The sequence below is a fragment of the Littorina saxatilis genome, linkage group LG2 (genome assembly GCF_037325665.1).
Source record: "Littorina saxatilis isolate snail1 linkage group LG2, US_GU_Lsax_2.0, whole genome shotgun sequence".
Taxonomy (NCBI): Eukaryota; Metazoa; Mollusca; class Gastropoda; order Littorinimorpha; family Littorinidae; genus Littorina; species Littorina saxatilis.
Genome location: NC_090246.1, coordinates 93,895,525 through 93,918,013, shown reverse-complemented (window position 1 = coordinate 93,918,013; position 22,489 = coordinate 93,895,525). Strand labels below are relative to the sequence as shown.

At 43.9% G+C, this 22,489-nt stretch overlaps 1 long non-coding RNA gene across 1 annotated transcript; it reads left to right on the top strand.

Annotated features, from left to right (window-relative positions):
- The first annotated feature begins 16,960 nt into the window (after window positions 1–16,960).
- LOC138960211 (uncharacterized) lies at window positions 16,961–21,214 on the top strand. Its single transcript, XR_011453910.1, has 2 exons — window positions 16,961–17,507; window positions 17,893–21,214. It is a non-coding gene; the product is annotated as an uncharacterized lncRNA (long non-coding RNA).
- Window positions 21,215–22,489: the final 1,275 nt, after the last annotated feature.

Here is a 22,489-nt window from a genome sequence, read left to right as displayed (position 1 = left end):
GGGGGAGGGTGTTGTAGTGGAGGTTTTGGCGCCAAACTTTCTGGCAAGGGAGTGCCAGAGGATACACGCTCTTGCATTAGCGGCAAAGCAGCGGCAGCAGCAGCAGCAGCATTGAAGTGCGCGCGTGGGAAATTGAACATTATTTGGTGATCATGTCCGAAATAGAACAATGGTGTAAGGAGTCAAACCTTCCTTCAGCGGTGACCAGCGTCCTCGTCAAAGAGGGGTTCGATTCGTTGGCGGCCCTCAAATGTGTCGAGCCGGAGGATTTGGACTCCCTGAGTGCCAACATAAAAAGGGGGCATCTTGCCCTGCTTCGGGCAGGGATAAAAACCCTGCAAGCAAAAGATGGGGGAGGCCCCATGATAATGAGCAACGACACCGCCAGAGGTGCCAGTAGTTTGGCGGAATTGTTGGGGCGACTCAACATGGACGGTTCGCCAGTGACGCCGGCAAGACCCAAAGGTGAGGGATTAAAAATCATCGATTTTGTTTCATTCTCGTTGGCTGTGGAGGAGGAGGTGTCTCTTGGCGGAGGGGTGACAATCAAGTTACCCAATACAAAGCCGAAGTTAGATCGGGTGTCACCCTCCGCCTGGATTGTGGCAAATGCCAGAATCATGGCCACACTCCTGTCCGGGGATAAAGACTTTGATGTAGCGGCCTATCTACGCTACACAGAGATGGTGGGGGAGTTAGGCTGCCGTTTCACCTGGCAGTCTGTGCTCATCTTCGACGACGAATATCGACAGCGTCAGGCGGCCGACAAATTGTCCTGGGGGACCGAAGCACCACACCTGGCGACAGTTGTGCTTCGGGAGCGGGCTACGCCAACCATCAAGAAGTCTGGCGGCAACGGCGGAGCCAGTGGCGTGCACCGACAGCGACCGAGGAGGGAGGGGGGAGGGTGTTGTAGTGGAGGTTTTGGCGCCAAACGGAAACAAACCAGACCTCCGTCTGCAAAGCATGTAGCGAAAAAAGCGCAAGACGGGGAAAAGAAAACCCATGTGATCTCCCCGACCAATCAGCGATCGCCTGTCCCAGAACAAGTGATCTCCCTGACCAATCACTGGTCGCCTACCATACGCAGGTATAGCATGCTAGGAACACGTGTTTTAATAGTGAGCGAAGAATCACCCCATTTTCCCCGCACGGATTTCACGCCGGCACTTTCCACGTGAATTTCGTGATCGTTTAGCAGAACCTTTCCGCAATGCGGCTGCCAGCACAGGCGCATTGCATTGCAATTTGGGAAAGGCGCCCCACAAAGAGTTCTTTTCCCACTCATGTCACTGAAACCGTGACATGCAGAGACCCTGTATAGGAGGGTGGCCCTCTAAGTTACACTGTCGTTATCTTAACGAGCCAGAAAAGAAAAGACGGAAAGAAAAGTCTCTGCAAAAGTATTATGAAATAGTTTTGATTTTGAAGCATAATAGTGACAGTGGACTGATTTTTGTTTGTTTATTTGCTTAACGCCCAGCCGACCACGAAGGGCCATATCAGGGCGGTGCTGCTTTGACATATAACGTGCGCCACACACAAGACAGAAGTCGCAGCACAGGCTTTATGTCTCACCCAGTCACATTATTCTGACACCGGACCAACCAGTCCTAGCACTAACCCCATAATGCCAGACGCCAGGCGGAGCAGCCACTAGATTGCCAATTTTAAAGTCTTAGGCTAGGCTAACCGTGCCGGTAGTGGACTGATTGCGGGCTCGAGATACTGATTACTTACAGAATGGCAGAAGATGCAGTAAACCCTTCAGAAAATACCTGTGCCAAGGTCAATGAGAACTACGCAGTCTGGTTGGAAAATCATGTCTCGCGCATTTTCTGCGACATGAAGCAGTCGCCATTTGCAATTTTCTTGGTGGAAAAGACAAGGCCAATAACGTCAAATACGTAAATAAGTAGTATTTGTTTTTGTGTTCCAGATGCCGCAAGAATAGGCTGCAAGACTAGGATTGTGTTCAATACGTCTATTCTTATATGAGCCAATGTCAAAAGGTGCTCTCTGAAAACTTTCAAAATCAAAGGTCATTGAGAGTTGAATGACTAGCGTTTCGGATCTCATTACACATCCATTTTCTAGTTTCTAAAGTACAGAAGGGAAAATCTTTCACAACCGTTGTTATTTGTCCGTTTATTTGAGGCTTGACGAGTGTCTATTGAGACACGTGACGCCATAAACCTTTAACTCGCATAGCATAGAAAACCAGAGGATGTGACAATGATTTTGTTTAAATAATAAAAGACAGAAATTGAATTCTTTGGAGGCTTTTTTTAATTTTTCTATTATTAACTAGCTAGAGTTTTGATGACAGAAATCAAACGAATACACGTTTCCGCCATTTGATTTATGGAGCAAACTTCAAAAAGACGGACATGTTACGTCATATGCTGGAGCCCAGCAGTATCAGAAGTCAAAGTCAAGCATCTCTCTTTTGAAAAGGAAGGTTGCTAAAATTAAACATTCTGTAAATACATCCTCGTTAGAATAACGTGACTGGGGGGGGGGGGGGGGGGGGAGGGGGGGTCGCAGATAGCGATTTTATTTATCATTCAACTCAGACATGATTCAGAAAGGAACGGTGACTTCTAATCAGACTGCGAGTCGACGTAGTGACAATGATTACTTCACGCTTGACCAATGAGAGTTGTCCCTCTGGCATGCCATCATTTACCGCTGAAATTCTTTTCTCCCGATCCCGAGACTCTAGACATTTCCCGCTTCCCGGACCAAAGAGTCGCACCTAATCACTGAAATCACGCCCAACGACTATTTCTTAGACCACACAGTGCCACAGGGCGATGCTACCGTACATGCTACACGTCAATTTGAGTCTTTCTGAATTACGACAAACGCCTGGGCATGGACTGAAGTCCTTGACTTCAATTTCAGGAGAATGTAGGCTAGTTCCTTGGATAGGAAAGCATCGTGATGCGGTAAACAAATTATTCCTCTACCGGTCACCCAGGGTGCATTTCTGAATGAAATTGGAGGCGGCGTCGAACCCATAGTATTTATACAATAAGGGGTCAATTTGTGTTTCTTTTGCTGACGTCACTTCCAGGTACAACCATTCATCTTCTTGGTGTCCCTCGCACCTGGGGAAGAATTGACCAACAGCAGTGATTGACACTTTGCTGTGTCTGCTGGTAACAATACAAATTGCGGACCTAGCGAGTAGTATTTAGTTATTCCTCGTTTTCCACACAGCTAACACGAGCAGGTCAACTTTCAACTGTGGAAATTACCCTGCTTTCTGTCGGGAAAATAAGTAGCCTTTACATTCACGCACTCAATACGATTTCGTGGGAATAACCCTGCTTTTGCCTTCGCGCACCTCGCTAAAATTTCGTGGAAATTAGCCTGCTTTCCGCATCGCAAATAAGTAGCCTTTGCCCCCGTACTATTTCACCTCCAACGCAATGTCTGGTGCCAAGGAAATGAGACGGCAGACGACCCTGACAAGATAAGACGTTGTCAGCATGACGAACCATGATTATCAGCATCACACTAAAGACGCGGGACAGCTGTGTCCTCAGGCTCCCGTGCAGTTATATTGATAATAAACTGCTGTCTTTCCAGGCTTCTCAGTGCTGCGTTTCTTTGAGTAAGTATGGTTGGCTAGCAACAAAGAAAGCTAGTTGTGTTTGTAAAAGTTGTCATTTTGTGTGCTATCTTTCCAGGCTTCTCAGTGCTGCGTTTCTCTGAGTTTTAGTATGGTTGGCAAGCAGTTAAAAAAGTTAGTTGTATTTGTAAAACTGTCATTTTGTGGGTTATCTTCAAAGCCATATAAAGCCAAAAGTAAATAAGCTTTACGAAAATGATTGTCAGAAAAAAACGTATTCACAACTGTTACGAATAGGTTTTGTAAATCTATGATGTACTCACAAATTACTCATACTCTCTATTCCAGGTTCGACCTCACTCATAACAATAATCAAGAAGGGGAAAACAGTTTAACAATTTCAAGATTTTGTTTTGTTTTGTATTTACTCGTGAAATAAAAATATGATTACATTTCTGTGATTGCTTTTTGGGTGCTATGGATTTCGATCGAGTTCTAAGTGAGCGTGCGTACGTGTGTATGTGTATGTGTGTGCGTGCGTGTGTGTGTGCGTGTGTGTGTGTGTGCGTACATGCGTGCGTGCGTGTGCGCGTCCGTGCGTGCGTGCGTGTGTGTGTGTGTGTGTTTCAAATGAAAGCAAAAATATCATGCTAAAAATTAGCTTCAGGTTCACAACAACAACGCGAAATAAAGATTCGAACGTCTATTTTTCTATGAAAGACTCAAACAGCTCTTAGGAATCTCTAACTTCGAAAGCAGATTTTTATTCCGTTCCAGTGAAAACTACATCGTCGTTCTGTAGAGCTCGAAGAAACGCGTCTCATGGCCACACAGCGAACAGCACAGTCAATATCCAAGGTGTCAATCGTCTTAATCAGAGACAATCATTCTGCGAACAAAAAGGACCGATTTCGTGCAGATTCAAGATGATCAGAGATTAAGAGACAACTCAACATTGATCCACATTTTTGACCAAGAGGCGATGGGTGTCACTTGGGACGGGCGCCTCTGCCAAGAGCAGTTACACGACATGGTGGCTGGTATTTTTGTGGGCTCAAAAATGCCTTGGATTTTCCGGCAAAAATATATCTTTTTTGTCTCAAAATCTCTTTGACGGAAATTACTCATTGATTTAGTTAGCAGGGATATGCGTTTTTAAATGTGTTTAGAAAAGGAAACTTGAAGCCAAATGGAGTCTTGTACCACGCAGACTAACCATCTTACCATGCCATGAAGTATGCAACAAAACAGCGGTGGTTCTGCATATATGTGTGGACTGGGTGGCCGAGTGGTAACGCACTTGCGCTCGGAAGCGAGAGGTTGCGAGTTCGACCCTGGGTCAGGGCGTTAGCAATGTTCTCCCCCCTTTCCTAACCCAGGTGGTGGGTTCAAGTGCTTAGTCTTTCGGATGAGACGAAAAACCGAGGTCCCTCCGTGTACACTACATTGGGGTGTGCACGTTAAAGATCCCACGATTGACAAAAGGGTCTTTCCTGGCAAAATTGTATAGGCATAGATAAAAAAAATGTCCACCAAAATACCCGTGTGACTTGGAATAATAGGCCGTGAAAAGTAGGATATGCGCCGAAATGGCTGCGATCTGCTGGTCGATGTGAATGCGTGATGTATTGTGTAAAAAAAATCCATCTCACACGGCATGAATAGATCCCTGCGCCTTGAGTCCGAGTCTGGAGATACGCGCGCGATATAAGACTTCATATAATATGACGGAGTGATTTGAAAACGATCGTGCACGATATCTTCCCATTTGATGAAAGAGTCAACTTCTCTGTACCAAGCTGCATTGCAAGTGTAAAGCGTGGGTGCGTTCAATAACAACAACAACGACAACAACAACATCAACAACAACAACAACAACAACAACAACAACAACAACAACAACAACAACAATCGTTATTTCTCTATTATAATTATTTATTTTAGCAATCAATGCTAGTCTTTGAACACTTTATTTTTACTCCATCTGATTACACACTCAACTAGAACACAAATGGGTTTTTTGTCCTGACGCTCCAAAAGATTATATTGCTGAGCTGTCAGTAGGAATCTATGTTTAGTTGGTTTAAACATAAGTTTATTTTAACAAGGGTTACAATCATGACATGTATACAAAGTTCACAGAAACAGCAACAAGCTAGAAGCTTATAGTGGTGTTCCTGCATGACAGTACAACATAAGTTTATTTTAACAAGGGTTACAATCATGACATGTATACAAAGTTCACAGAAACAGCAACAAGCTAGAAGCTTATAGTGGTGTTCCTGCATGACAGTACAACATAAGTTTATTTTAACAAGGGTTACAATCATGACATGTATACAAAGTTCACAGAAACAGCAACAAGCTAGAAGCTTATAGTGGTGTTCCTGCATGACAGTACAACATAAGTTTATTTTAACAAGGGTTACAATCATGACATGTATACAAAGTTCACAGAAACAGCAACAAGCTAGAAGCTTATAGTGGTGTTCCTGCATGACAGTACAACATAAGTTTATTTTAACAAGGGTTACAATCATGACATGTATACAAAGTTCACAGAAACAGCAACAAGCTAGAAGCTTATAGTGGTGTTCCTGCATGACAGTACAACATAAGTTTATTTTAACAAGGGTTACAATCATGACATGTATACAAAGTTCACAGAAACAGCAACAAGCTAGAAGCTTATAGTGGTGTTCCTGCATGACAGTACAACATAAGTTTATTTTAACAAAGGTTACAATCATGACATGTATACAAAGTTCACAGAAACAGCAACAAGCTAGAAGCTTATAGTGGTGTTCCTGCATGACAGTACAACATAAGTTTATTTTAACAAAGGTTACAATCATGACATGTATACAAAGTTCACAGAAACAGCAACAAGCTAGAAGCTTATAGTGGTGTTCCTGCATGACAGTACAACATAAGTTTATTTTAACAAAGGTTACAATCATGACATGTATACAAAGTTCACAGAAACAGCAACAAGCTAGAAGCTTATAGTGGTGTTCCTGCATGACAGTACAACATAAGTTTATTTTAACAAAGGTTACAATCATGACATGTATACAAAGTTCACAGAAACAGCAACAAGCTAGAAGCTTATAGTGGTGTTCCTGCATGACAGTACAACATAAGTTTATTTTAACAAAGGTTACAATCATGACATGTATACAAAGTTCACAGAAACAGCAACAAGCTAGAAGCTTATAGTGGTGTTCCTGCATGACAGTACAACATAAGTTTATTTTAACAAAGGTTACAATCATGACATGTATACAAAGTTCACAGAAACAGCAACAAGCTAGAAGCTTATAGTGGTGTTCCTGCATGACAGTACAACATAAGTTTATTTTAACAAAGGTTACAATCATGACATGTATACAAAGTTCACAGAAACAGCAACAAGCTAGAAGCTTATAGTGGTGTTCCTGCATGACAGTACAACATAAGTTTATTTTAACAAAGGTTACAATCATGACATGTATACAAAGTTCACAGAAACAGCAACAAGCTAGAAGCTTATAGTGGTGTTCCTGCATGACAGTACAACATAAGTTTATTTTAACAAAGGTTACAATCATGACATGTATACAAAGTTCACAGAAACAGCAACAAGCTAGAAGCTTATAGTGGTGTTCCTGCATGACAGTACAACATAAGTTTATTTTAACAAAGGTTACAATCATGACATGTATACAAAGTTCACAGAAACAGCAACAAGCTAGAAGCTTATAGTGGTGTTCCTGCATGACAGTACAACATAAGTTTATTTTAACAAAGGTTACAATCATGACATGTATACAAAGTTCACAGAAACAGCAACAAGCTAGAAGCTTATAGTGGTGTTCCTGCATGACAGTACAACATAAGTTTATTTTAACAAAGGTTACAATCATGACATGTATACAAAGTTCACAGAAACAGCAACAAGCTAGAAGCTTATAGTGGTGTTCCTGCATGACAGTACAACATAAGTTTATTTTAACAAAGGTTACAATCATGACATGTATACAAAGTTCACAGAAACAGCAACAAGCTAGAAGCTTATAGTGGTGTTCCTGCATGACAGTACAACATAAGTTTATTTTAACAAAGGTTACAATCATGACATGTATACAAAGTTCACAGAAACAGCAACAAGCTAGAAGCTTATAGTGGTGTTCCTGCATGACAGTACAACATAAGTTTATTTTAACAAAGGTTACAATCATGACATGTATACAAAGTTCACAGAAACAGCAACAAGCTAGAAGCTTATAGTGGTGTTCCTGCATGACAGTACAACATAAGTTTATTTTAACAAAGGTTACAATCATGACATGTATACAAAGTTCACAGAAACAGCAACAAGCTAGAAGCTTATAGTGGTGTTCCTGCATGACAGTACAACATAAGGCGTTAACGGCTGAAAAATTTGTCTCAATAAACCAAATCTATTAATTTCTTTCTTCCTTTATTTAGTTCAGAGGCAAAAACATCATCCTATTCTAGTTTTTCATTAATTTCTGTGGGCAGTTCATTAAACGTTCTGTGTTTTATAGCAAACGAGTCGCTATTTTCCTCTTTAGGTCAGACAGCATTCAATCAAGGAGGGGGATCCTGTTATCCATGTTAGTGGAAAAGAACCAGCATGCAACACCCCTCCAGCCACTTGAAAACGGAGTATGCCTGCCTGAAACGGCGGGACGAGAGGGGGGGTTATACGTAATAGCATATTCTAACTGAAAAAAAGTGCACGTGGGGATTGCACCCTCGAACGTAGAAGTAGACGAAATGAGCAGGAGTAAAACAACGTTCGAGTCACGACATGTTTTATTTTACTGACGTTTTCAGGCACTTTTCATGCACGTAAGTACAAATTCACACGGGAACACGAACACAAAACTGAAATCACACGTTGCCGTTGAGATTCGTTCAAAAATTGTTAACAGTCTATAATGAACCTAGCTCAACGTGCCACCAAGAATGGACAACCACATCTCTGGTTTTGGCAAAAACAGGACTATCATTTCTATCAGTTCCTGACCAAGTGGAGAAATATCCAGTTACTTTACAAACCCTGTTCACTCGTGCTGAAAATGGCCGTCTATTGGGTGTTATTGAGGATGTCAATTTTTACTCTGGCGGGCCGTTTTTGTCACTCACATTCAGCACGTTGCTCCATGGGTCCATGATGAATAATAATATTTGCGCATACAATGTGTTGTTTTGGCCTATTTCAGATCTTTGGTCATATAATCGTATTGGTTAAATGCCAAACAGTACACGTGACCGGTAGCCTTCAAGCCGTCAAACAGACTAGTCCTCCATGATTTGGACGCCCTCTTTTTAGATTTCTTTGAGGATTACAATGTCAATGGCGGACGGTTTTTTTTTTTCTCAGAAGTAGTCGAACTGTTGCGAGGGACGTTAAGAATAGAAGAGACAACCGTCATGATAGAAGGGCGCTTGTTCTGTGCAACGCTTCTTTCTTCGAAGTAACGTAGATTTGTTCTTGACCATTTTTTTCGAGCTGGATTACGAGAAAAAACACATTTGAATACAAAATCGCAAAGACATTTGCTTGGATCGTTTGCTCCGAAACTGCAACGTCAATATGCCAAAACAAAACATTCTAGCTCAAAACCCTCAAACAGGCTGGTAGTGTCACATTTTGTATATAATATATGGGTTTGGTAGAAATGCTCCTTTTACATGGCACTCATGTCCTTTCTTCTCTTTCACACATCCCTTGTTGACCGTTATTTTTGGCGACGCAGCCGTATCAGAGCTCAGGCAGACTCCACATGGAGGTCCCTGCCGTGGCCTCACGCCAGATGGCGCAGGGAGGATTGTGTGAGTCTGAGGGAGTCGATGTCGACCTCAAACAACATCACACAGAACTGACGCTGGTAAATTTCCAGAGCGAGTAATTGTGAGTGTGAGTGATTCGATGTCGGCCTTACACAGCATCTGTTAACTCGTGATTTGTAAAAATGTGTAAAAAAAAATTACAAATCGCGGGGCGCGCCCCGTGATTTGTAAACATTTTTACAAATCACGTTTTTGCGCCCGATATTTTCTTGCCATCTCCAAAGTCAAGGGACAAAAACGAAATCCCATGACTGTTAATTTTAAGATTTTTTTTTTTTAATTTTAAATTTTTTCATTACTAGGATGTCCCATCGTTGGGAAATTCCGGTCGCTTCCTCCCAGTGGAAAGCTAGCAGTGACAGAGTCGCACTACCCCAAAATCAAGGGATCTATTAGTCCCGTTTCGCCGTTATCCCATTTCACCCCCATCCCATTTCGCGACATTTCACAGGCCAAGTGACATTTTACCACCATATCATGTATGATGTACCATTAGCTCCACTTCCCATTTTGGCGTAATCCCGTTTCGCCGTTAGCCCATTTTGCCCCCATCCCATTTTCGCGACATTTTACAGGCCAAGTGTTTGTTTATTTTTTTTTATTATTTTTTTATTCTCTTTTGCTTGAACCCGACGCTTGTTCCCTCTCCCAGTATGCTCCCAGGCCGCCCCGTCCCAGCACTCACTGCAACATCCGCCCCCGAACTTCGTTCCGCCGCCAGACTTTGTCGAATCAAGAGCAAATACATACAAATCGCGGTTTTAGGTTCGACGTGATTTGTAAAATGTTTTTACATTTTTACAAATCACGGGTTAACAGCATCACATGTTGGTCAGACACCTGGGCACCATCATTAATTTTACAGACACTCCAGGGAAGGATGTCAGGCCGCTGCGGTAGGCTACCCTCGGAAGATGACACTGCACTGTTCCTGCTGAGTCACTTCGATGGTGTTCCGTATGGTCCTGTTCCTGGCCAGGGACACAGGCACCGCTACCTACTAAGCCCTCTACTTACGACACTGACTGTTAAGTCGCGGAGCCAGACTGAGCGAGCGTCTCCTCAGAGAGCAGACCGCCACTGCGTCCTTCCGTCGACCCCCCTGGAGCATCCCAGGCCGGCAGCAGAATATTCAGGGATGGCTGGAACAGGAACACTGGGACCAAGGTCACCATGAGAGCCCTGAGCAGGGTCACAAGAATCGAGTCAAGTTTTTTTCAATCGCATTCGTGGAGTGAATGACACTCGGCTGTGTGATCCCAGCCTTCCCATTGGAACTTTAAAGGTCCTTGTCTACATTTGTATACCGAAATCGCCATTTGACCATTAAAATGCAGAGTCTATTATCTACAAATATCAACAATACACCCCCTTTCGATCAGGAAAGACGAAGCCAGTGTAGCCGTTTGAAAATTCATTGTAGTATTCCAGCGTAGTACTCATAGTAGGATATCCTTATTTGGAAAATGCCAAGCGCAAAACTCCTCTCAAACCCCGTGCATTTCGTGCGTTTAAAAAAAAGCGTGGACAACGCTCCAGTGTCAAACTGTTGCTGCACTTGTTTGGGCGTGGCAATAAGCATAGTGACATGAATTTGATTGGTCAGTATTTTTAGGCAAAGCACATGTTCTCAGCAAACAGAAAACAAAATATTGGAAGCGTGAGTCACGCTACCCAAAAATAAAATCTTTTTTTCTATATTTTTTTTTATAACTTTTTTCCCCATGGTTCATTCATCATCTGACATAACTTTTTAGCGAAATCTAACCATAAGATTATTGAAAAAAAAGCAAAAATGTAGACGACCACCTTTAACACTTCCACTCTGGGTAGGAGCCGATCGAAGCTCGAAAAAACCCACGCACCCCTTATGGGATTCGTACCACGATCTCCCGGCCCGCGGTCCGATGCGCTAACCACTGCGCCACGGGGGCCGGTTACATGCCAAGTGTCATTTTACCTCCATGTCATGTACCATTAACTCCACATCCCATTTTGGCGCAACCCGTTTCGCCGTTAGCCCACTGGGACAGGCTGATCTTTCTTAACCCAGTGTGGGATTTTCAGTGGGGCGACCACCCCCAACCCAGCGCGTCCCCGGGTGGCGGATAGGGGAACGGTCTTCAGATATGGAGATCAGCCGCTTGCGGCCGCGGACCAAACTGGCTCCGGGTGGGATCCCGGCAAATCCCCCTGTGCTCTCAGGGTAGGACGTACGGGCCATGAGCTAAGGGTGAGGTAACCCCGACAGAAAACCCCGAATGCTGAAGACGGAGGACCCGGGCCGCACGGCGCATTCTAACAAACCACGGGTACACGCACTTACGCAAATGATGACACAATCAACCAGCACAGATGGAAATGGCGCTCGCCCATTGAGGACCCCCCAGGGTGGAGCAGCGTCGGGTCCCATGCCTCATAGGGACCCAGCCCCAACTACTGGAGGTCCCTCCCGTCCGTCTTGTCACGCCAGGGGACGCGGGAGGAAAGTGACTGGCACCACCACAACCGGGAAGAAACCCAGTCAGCAGCGACCTTTTCAGGTCATGCACTGGAACGCAGAAAGTATCCTGAACAAGAAGACAGAGTTGGAGCATATCCTGCATGAGAAGAACATCAACATCTGCTGTATTCAGGAGACGCACCTGACACCCCAAAAGTCCTTCAAAGTGAGAGGCTACCAATGCCTTAGGTCCGACAGAACAGACCGAAGCAAAGGAGGAATCCTGACCCTCATCAGGAACAACATCAATGCCTGTTTGATAGAAACGCACATGGAGGACTCCGAATATCAGGTGATTCGAATCCAGACGAAGACATCAGAATTCCATCTTGTCAACTTCTACTGCCCCAATGATAGACACCTCGCCCTTGACACGATCCCCGCAAAGGCCTCCAACTTCATCGTGGTGGGTGACTTCAACAGTCATTCACAGAGTTGGGGATATGACCACCTGGATCGGAGAGGAGAAGAGGTGGAGAACTGGCAGGACGACAAAGGTCTCATCCTTTTGAACAGTCCCTTTGACTGCCCTACATTCTACTCCAGAAGATGGCACACTACATCAACCCCTGACCTAGCCTTCTGCACGGAAGACATGCACCAGCTAACCAGCAGAGATGTCGGAGAACAGCTAGGTGGAAGTGACCATCGGCCAGTCTTTTTGACCCTGGGCATGGAGTCCTGCACTGAAGCTTCCTTCCCACGGTGGAACTACAAAAGAGCGAACTGGTTCCTCTTTAGACATCGCACCAGCGAACTCACCAAAGACATCAGAGTCGAGGGTCGAGACATCAACATGGTGGCGAAGGACTTCAACATGAGCATCCTCAGAGCAGCGCGTGAGTCCATTCCCAGGGGTGCCAGGAGAGACTATAAGCCCTACTGGAGCAATGAATTGCAGGAACTGGATGATGATCTGGCAGACGCCAGAAGGGAAGCAGAAGTCAACCCGTCACAAAACAACAACATCCGCCTCCAGGAAGCCAAAGCCAAATTTCTCAAAAAGAAGCTACAGGCAAGACGGAGAAGCTGGCAAGAGAAAACAAGCTCTCTGAACCTTGAGAAGGATGGCAGAAAGCTCTGGAGGCTCACCAAGCAGTTGAATGATGAGAACACCAGCAGAGGAAAGATCACATTAGAAGAGAACGAGAAGGTGCTAACTGGAAAGCATGCTGCCAACCAATTTGCTGAAAGCTATGCAGCTGAGAGCAACCTCCATGTTAGCCCCGAGAAACAGAGAGAAGCAAGAAGAGAGAAAAGAGAGAGACCTGCCAGACAGTCGACAGTGGACGCCATGAGTCAACCACTCACACTCCACGAGCTGCACTCAGCTCTGAAAAAGTCAAAGGCGAAGAAGTCCCCTGGCCCAGACGGCATCACCAACGAGATGCTAACCCACCTTGGTAGTGCAGCAGAGAACAAGCTACTCGAGGTCTTCAACAGCAGCTGGCAAGAAGGATCGCTACCACAACTCTGGCGAGAAGCGATCATGATCCCCATCTTAAAAAAAGGGAAGGATCCAAAGAAGGCCACCAGCTATCGCCCAATCAGCCTCACCAGCTGTGTTGTGAAGACCCTGGAGAGAATTGTGAACGAGCGCCTCAGGTGGTACCTGGAATCCAGGAACCTCCTCGCCCCTGAACAAGCTGGATTCCGACAGTTCCGCAGCACTGAAGATCAGGTCACTTACCTGGCGCAAGAAGTTGAAGATGCCTTTCAGGAACAGAAGCTGGTCTTCGTCACCTGGATAGATCTTCAGAAGGCCTTTGACAAGGTCTGGAAAGATGGACTCCTTGTAAAACTGCTGAGGAAAGGCGTGTCCAGCAACATGTACCAGTGGATTCGCTCTTACCTCTATAACCGCAGGGCAAGAGTTAACGTCGACCAGACCAAAAGCAAGAAGTTCCTCCTTCGTCATGGCGTCCCTCAGGGCGGAGTCCTCTCCCCCACACTCTTCCTTCTCTTCATCGACGATCTGGTGTCTGAGATGCCCAAGGGGATCAAAGCTGCTCTCTACGCAGACGACCTTGTGATCTGGTGCAAGGAGGAGCACGCAAGTACTGCCACCTACAGAATGCAGCAAGCGGCAGATAGGCTGAACGCTTGGGCAGAAGATTGGTGCGTCTCCATCAACAAGGAGAAATCCTCCACCACCCTATTCACACTGTCGCCAAAGCAGAAAGCCGGAACCATTAGGCTTGGTGGAACTCCTCTGAGAGAGGATGAAGAAGCAACGTACCTTGGTGTCACCTTTGATAGACGGCAGACCTGGAAACCACACATTGCACAGGCAGAGACGAAGGCCCGGCGCAAGCTAGCCATACTCAGGAAGCTGGCAGGTACCACCTGGGGAGCGAACGAGAAGATACTGAAGACAGTATACCAGGGAACAATCAGACCCCACCTCGAGTACGGCTCCACAGCGTGGTCAACCTCAGCCAAGACAAACCTGCAGACCCTTGACCGTGTGCAAAACCAGGCCCTCCGACTCATCACTGGTGCAATGAAATCCACGCCCATCAAGGAAATGGAGAAGCTTACCACCATCCAACCCCTCTGTCAGAGAAGAGAAGCCAAGACTATGGTACAGGCCGAGAAGCTCAAGTGCCTACCCGACCACCCCATGAAGCACAGACTGAGCAACCTCACCAAGAACCGGCTCAAACGGAGCAGTTTTGTACACGAGAGCAAGAGACTTTCTCGACAGTACAAGGAAGTCCTCCCACAGAACACTCTACCTCTGACCCAAGAAGAAGAGGAAACCCCCAAGGCAACAGAGAAACCAGGCATCCAGATCTGCACCAGTGTTCCACATGTTACCTCAGGAGAAGATCAGAATGACACAGCTCGACAGGCACTCACCTTAGCCCTGATCGACGAACAGTACCCAAAAGAGGCGTGGATCCATGTATACACCGATGGATCAGCAACTAACGCCGTGCTCAATGGAGGTGCAGGCATTCTCATCCAGTTCCCTGGGGGACATACAGCTACTTCCAGCGTTGCCACTGGCAAACACTGCACAAACTATAAAGCAGAAGCAGAAGCTCTCATGCAGGCCGCCTCCTTGGTTCAGGACTCCGCAGACCCTTGCTACCAAGTTGTCTTCCTCTCGGACGCCCTTTCAGTCCTTCAGGCCCTAGAGAACGACAAACTCCCACAGCTGGCCAAAGCATTACAGATGGTCAGACAAACCAGAAGAGTTGTCCTCCAGTGGATACCAGCACACTGTGGGATACCAGGAAATGAAAGGGCAGATGAGCTGGCGAAAGAAGGAGCCGTGGAAGACCAACCTGAAAACAGTGTCAGCTTTAGTGAGCAGAAGACAATCATCAAGGCATTGATGAGGCCAAGGACAAACAGAGATGACTACCACACACTGTCCAGAGAGCAGCAAGTCAAACTCATCAGGCTGCGTACTGGCCACAACAGGCTCAATGCTCACATGAACCGAAAGTTCAAGCTGGCGCCATCACCAACCTGTGCCTGCGGTCAAGAAGACCAAACAGCGGAACACATCTTACAGCGATGTCCCTTACTAGATGAGGAACGAAAAGAAGTGTGGCCGTCACCAACTCCCTTGCAGACCAAACTATACGGCAGTCGACAGGAGTTGGAGAAAACGACAACATTTATCACCAGTGCTGGAGTAATTGTGTAACCTCTGCGAACGCCAAGAAGAAGAAGCCGTTAGCCCATTTCGCCCCCATCTCATTTTTGCGACATTTCACTGGCCAAGTGTCATTTTACCACCGTGTCATACCACTAGCGCCACATTCCATTTTGTCGCCATGCCGTTTTGCCATCATCCCATTTCGCCGCCATCCCTATTTCGCGACATTTTGGATTGTGGCAAAAATGTGATTTCGCGTAAACGGAATGTCTTCCTAGTTGAATAACGCAGTATAATAGTATAGTGAGGCTTGGCAAGAAGAATAAATCAAAAATGGGATGGCGGCCAATGGGATGGTGTCAAAATGGGATGTCGCGCTATTGTAATGACACGGTAGTAAAATGACGCTTGGCTTGTGAAATGTCGCGACAATGGGATGGGGGCAAAATGGAATGGCGGTGAAACGGCATGGCGGCCAAATGGGATATGGTGTCAAAATGGGATGTCGCACTATTGTTGTGACATGTTAGTAAAATGACGCTAGGCTTGTGAAATGTCGCAAAAATGGGATGGGGCAAAAAATGGGACGGTGGCAAAATGGGATTGCACCAAAATGGGATGTGGATCTAAAACCACCCCCACCACTCATGCGTAGAGGCTCTAAACAAGAAAAAATAATAATAATAAAAGGCATGCATTACTTTGTGGAATGCGATATTTTTACATTTTTACAAATCGCGGTTTTAGGTTCGACGTGATTTGTAAAATGTTTTTACATTTTTACAAATCACGGGTTAACAGCATCACACATAACTGACGCTGTTATATTTCAAGAGCGAGTATTTGTGAGAGTGAATGATTCGATGTCGGCCTTACACTATGGCATTCCGTTTGTCAAATAATTATTTGGATACTTTTTCATGTTTTTTTCGCCAGTTTTAGCTAAATAATCATTATTTAGAAGCTCATGTGCTAAATAAGTAATTGTTTATAAACAATGTAAAACAATTCTAAATATTTTTTTGTTTACGTAAACAATTCATTATTTACCTAAACAATTCATTGTTTACGTAAATAATTCATTGTTTACGTAAATAATGATTTATTTACGTAAACAATATATTATTTAGACTTATATTACATTGTTTATAAAGAATCAGCAATGTTGCTAAATAAATCATTATTTACGTAAACAATGAATTATTTACGTAAACAATGAATTGTTTAGGGAAAGCAGTTTTCATTATTTAGGGGAATCAAGAATTGACTTCTAAGCTTCATTTTTTTTCTTTGTGTATATACTATAATTTAATACAAGGTATCTCCAAACATTATTTATCAGAAAATGTTCGTAAATTTGTATATTTTACAAGCTGAAATTGCCGTACGAAAAGAACTGAATGCGAAAACAAACAAAAGGTCAAGGTCATAACCGGGAGTGTTTAGTGTTTGCATTCTCTCCCTTGAAGTTGTTGAAAAAAAGTTTTCCGTCCTAAGTTTTCTGTTCTGTCTCAACAAAAACTTTCTCTTTCCATTTCTCTTACTGCATGATTACACTTTTTTTTTTATCTGTAGGTTACACAACACAACACAACTTGGTATGAGCTCTGACGCGATGACGTCACACAGTCGTGTGCAGAGTTGTCCGGCCTTGCCTCTGGCATTCCGGCGGAACTCGCGAGAAGGCAACACGCGAAATCTGCACTCTGAATCTTCCGCATTTATCGACATGGTCTCTAGTTGTAGTGTTAAACATTGCCATAACAGACAAGATAGAGATAGGGACAGAAGATTCTTTTCTGTTCCATTTGTTGTCAACGGAAAGGGCAAAGAGACAAGGGATTTGACTGCACGACGCGGGCGAGAATGGTTGGCACAGCTTCAGCTGAAGAATTTGAACTTTGAATCAACAGCTAGGAGATACGTGTGCTCTGATCATTTTGTCAATGGTAAGTACTCATGCTTTTGTTCACCTGCCTTGGTTAGTCTGTGTTTTATGCAAGCTGTGTTGTGATGGTAGTGTGCAGACAGTCGGTCAGTCCATGCACCGAGTGCAGTCTATGACTGAGTGAGTCAGTCTTACACTTACTCTCAGTATAACAACTTATCATGGTTGCCCAAAACCATGACTTGTGAGAAGGTGTGAAATACTTGGATTTGATAATCAGAATTTATTTGAACACTAAATGGTCATTGTTGATACAACTTTATAGTTCAGTTTTAAAGGGTAGATCTGTGTCTAGATTTACTCATTCATTTTGTTTGGGTGACTTATTTTTAAAATAACTCCCAATCCATAATTTACAATACATTTGCCTTTGATTTTTTCTGCAGGGCAACCATCTGTGAGAAGTAAACACCTACTTTGAAACTTGGGTACGGTGCAGGGACACAGCCTGACAGCCCAACAAGGACAGTACCAGAGACTCAAGGAGAGGAAGAAGCTTGTGGGGAGTGAGTCAACTCCTTCTCACCCTAATTTAGCAGAGGATGCTGTTGATGGCGAAAGTGAAGGTACTTCGGATACAGCAGAACTGGCTGCTCCTCTTCCCGAGAGAGGTGACTGTGGCGGTACTTACTGCCAGACTGAAACCTATGACAATTTTGCCTGGATTTCTAAAGATGAAGAAAAGCAGCAACGGGATGAACTAAACAGGCTGGTGCTAGAAACTCGGGAACTTAAAGACGAACTTGCCAAGAAAAAAAATGACACTTGATTCTTTGAGGGACAATGACGATACTGTACGATATTTTTCTGGGATTTCTAATTTCTTCACACTTGTTACATTATTTGATTTTCTTGCATGGCATTTGCCAACACACTCGCGCAGAGCACTGACACAGTTTCAAGCTCTCATTCATGCATATATACGCCTTAACACACCTCTGCAACACCTGGCATACATCTTTTCTGTGTCAAGAACAACTGCCAGCAAAGTTTTTCACGAGACTGTGCATATCATGTACCACAGACTGCAGCCACTTGTTTTCTGGACAGACAGGCGAAGTATAAAGACAAGTCTACCGCCACAATTCCTTCCCTATCCATGGAACAGAGTAGTCATCTTGAACACACACGGCCAGTACCGTGTAACTGGCCTTGGCACGGAACGATCCAAGGGGGGCAATCTCAGTCATCTCAAAGAGGGAAATCCAAACGCAATCCGCTTTGTTCGATTTTATGGGCTTGGACGATAGAGAAAAATAAGAAAAGCAAAAGCTGGAGTCCAGTCTGGACGAAACTGCTATCAAGAACGCAGAATTGCTTTTTCTGAGTTTTTTTTTAGCCGTAAGCACCATGTTTATCGGAGCAGGAAACTCTTCCATAGTGAGGCCCCTTTGTTGGTTTCACTGCGGCCGCATTGTGAACAGCAGTTTAACATGGCGCTTACGGCTAAAAAAAAACTCAGAAGAAATTAATTCTGCGTTCTTGATAGCAGTTTCGTCCAGACTGGACTCCAGCTTTTGCTTTTCTTATTTTTCTCTATCGTCCAAGCCCGTAAAATCGAACAAAGCGGATTGCGTTTGGATTTCCCTCTTTGAGATGACTGAGATTGCCCCCCTTGGATCGTTCCGTGGCAAGGTCAGTTGCACAGTACATGTACTGGCCGTGTGTGTTCAAGATGCAGAGTAGTGTCCATTATTGACTGTTTTGAAATATATTCATTGAGAGACCCTCCAGTGTTGATGCTAGTGCACTCACCTGGTCAAACTACAAGCACAACAATACAATTAAATACCTAATATCAATTACACCTCAAGGCCATAATTCTTTTATTTCTAAAGGGTGGGGTGGGCTTTCAAGTGACAAGCACATCACTGCAAATAGTGGGTATCTAGACAATATTGTACAAAATGATGTGATTTTGGCCGACAGGGGATTTGACATTAATGAACTAGTGGCTATGAGAGGTGCACAAGTGAAAATCCCTGCCTTTACAAGAGGGAAGAGTCAGCTTACAGCACGCAAACTAGCTAATCTGAGAATTTATGTTGAACGAGTTATCGGTATTCTTTGTGGAAAGTACAAAATTCTGAACTCTGATATTCTGACTGATCTTTTGTTTGCAAGGGAAGAGGAAGAAGTGGTAACACTGGACAAAATAGTCACTGTATCATCTGGGCTTGTCAATGTTTGCACTGGTATCATGTGATTCTTGCTGTGACGCTGCATAAACACAGCCTCGTGAACTGAAGGCATTGTTTAGACTAGAGAATATGTTAATTAAACTGTGGTGTATTGTATCTGATTCTGATGTCAAGCATGAGCAGTAGCAATAGTCTTTCTGTTATGTTTTCACTGGACGGAATCTTGAATTTGAAGATGAAGGCATTGTTTAAAGAATGTGTTAATTAAACTGTGGTGTATTGTACATGTATCTGATTCAGGTGTCTCACATGAGCAGTAGCAACAGTTTTTTGAGTCACTTGAGAAAAAGTGACTCTATGTAATCGGTCAGTGTTAGTCTGTCCGGCCGGCCGTCCGGCCGGCCGTCCGTCCGGCCGGCCGTCCGGCCGGCCGTCCGGCCGGCCGTCCGTAGACACCACCTTAACGTTGGACTTTTCTCGGAAACTATCAAAGCGATCCGGCTCATATTTTGTTTAGTCGTGACCTCCAATGACCTCTACACTTTAACGATGGTTTCGTTGACCTTTGACCTTTTTCAAGGTCACAGGTCAGCGTCAAAGGAAAAATTAGACATTTTATATCTTTGACAAAGTTCATCGGATGTGATTGAAACTTTGTAGGATTATTCTTTACATCAAAGTATTTACATCTGTAGCCTTTTACGAACGTTATCAGAAAAACAAGGGAGATAACTAGCCTTTTCTGTTCGGCAACACACAACTTAACGTTGGGCTTTTCTCGGAAACTATAAAAGTGACCGGGCTCAAATTTTATGTGAACGTGACTCCCAGTGACCTCTACACTTTGACGTCTGCTTTGGTGACCTTTGACCTTTTTCAAGGTCACAGGTATGTCTTGAAGGAAAAAAATTGAAATATCATATCTCTGAAACTATTCATCGGATTTGATTCAAACTTTATAGGATTATTCTTTACATCAAATTATTTACATCTGTATTGTGTTGTGAATAGCAATTTCTTCCTGTCCATCTGATGCCTCATATAATATTCAGAACTGCGAAAGTGACTCGATCGAGCGTTTGCTCTTCTTGTCTGTTATCATGTTTTCACTGGATGGAATCTTGAATTTGAATATACATGTGTATGATCTGACCTGCTGCCATTTCCTTCCAATTCAAGAGCAGATTTCACTCTTTCTATCACACACACACACACACACACACACACACACACACACACACACACACACACCACTTTAACATGTACACTTTGAAATCATTTTGCATAAATGTGACATGTATTGACACAACTGACAAAGGTTGAATTATGCTGATTAACCTCAAAAGAGCTACACAGGAAACAAGATAAGGAGCATTGAAAAATTAAATGGCCTACACTTGAAATGCGAGCACACATTTAAACTACCAATAACATGCAACTGCAAGCAACACTGAACATACCACTACCAGTATTGCAGGTATGAAGCCAAAGTGAAGAGAACACTTTCACTAAATGTTCAAAATTGAAATAACATACTGTGGGTATGTGAGTCATTAACTATTCATTATGATCAAAGACCTGTGCGCTTTTTTGCAGAAATAAATGTGTTCAATTTTGTTGTCATCAAAACAGAACTAGTTGATAATAGAAACTAACTTTCAGTTCCACTGCCAATTTAAACACTGTATTACTTGACTGTACTGATGCAGAACTACGCTGGACCACACACTCTTATTTGTTCCCTAAATCAAGCAGCCAATCCGTGTCACTGGAAACATTGAACAAGGAGAATGAACAATATACCTGGCTGAATAAGTTGATAATCAAACTGCTCATGATTCTTTGTTATTCACAGCAGTGGATGTAAAACAATCACAAAATAAGGTCCTGTATGCATCATAATTTATACTTGTAGCACTTGATTTTGTATTGTGGTCGGTGATCCTAAACAAAATGTATGTCTACATGAGTACATCTGTGCATGATTTTACTTTAAGAATAAAATGAAACAAGAATGGAACAATTAATAACTTCTCTGTGAGTGTGAACTGTGATTTAAAACATTACATGCTCTCTTTTCTCTCCCTCTCTTCTTCTTCTTCTTCTGCGTTCGATGTATTCTCTCCCTCTCTACAACTTTACTACTGCCACTTTCTATGTGTACAGTCATACATGATGTTTGTTTTCCCACACACATGAGCAAGCGAGTCTGGCATTGTCACTGTTTCTTGCTGCGTTTCACGGCTGGTGTTTGCAGCTGCTCCTGGTTCACATCCACTGCTTGTAGAGGCTCAGCTTCTCTGTCCAGCCAGTTTCCAACTAGCTCTGGAAGAACTGCGAGTCTGAACACTTTCAAAGCTTTCTCCACACACATTGCCCAAAAATCACAGTCAGGCAATACTCGGACAATAACTTTATCCACAGTAGTCCACACCATGAAATCGCAGTAGGAGGAACTGGTCATAACAATCTGGCACTGTACTTGACTAAAGTATGGGTGGTCTTTGCGCAGACAAAGCATCCCCTCACTGTTAGATTCCAAACAGAAATGGCGGTCTGCCACAGCACACTCAACAGCTGACTCCTTGAAGGTGAAGGGACGTGTGTGCAGGTTTCTCCAACTCCGGCCATGCCAGGTTTCTCCAACTCCGGCCATGCAGGTACAGTGTGCTGCCAGTATGTTGCCATCAGAAGTGGCGATGATCCAAGGAGAAAGTGCTGGTTCATTAAGGCGTTGTGAATGAAGAATCTGAAAAATATATTGAAGGTCGCACAAATCAGCATTCAGCTAGGTCAATCGAATGAATATAACTCTAAGACGCACATAACGTGCTTTACAATA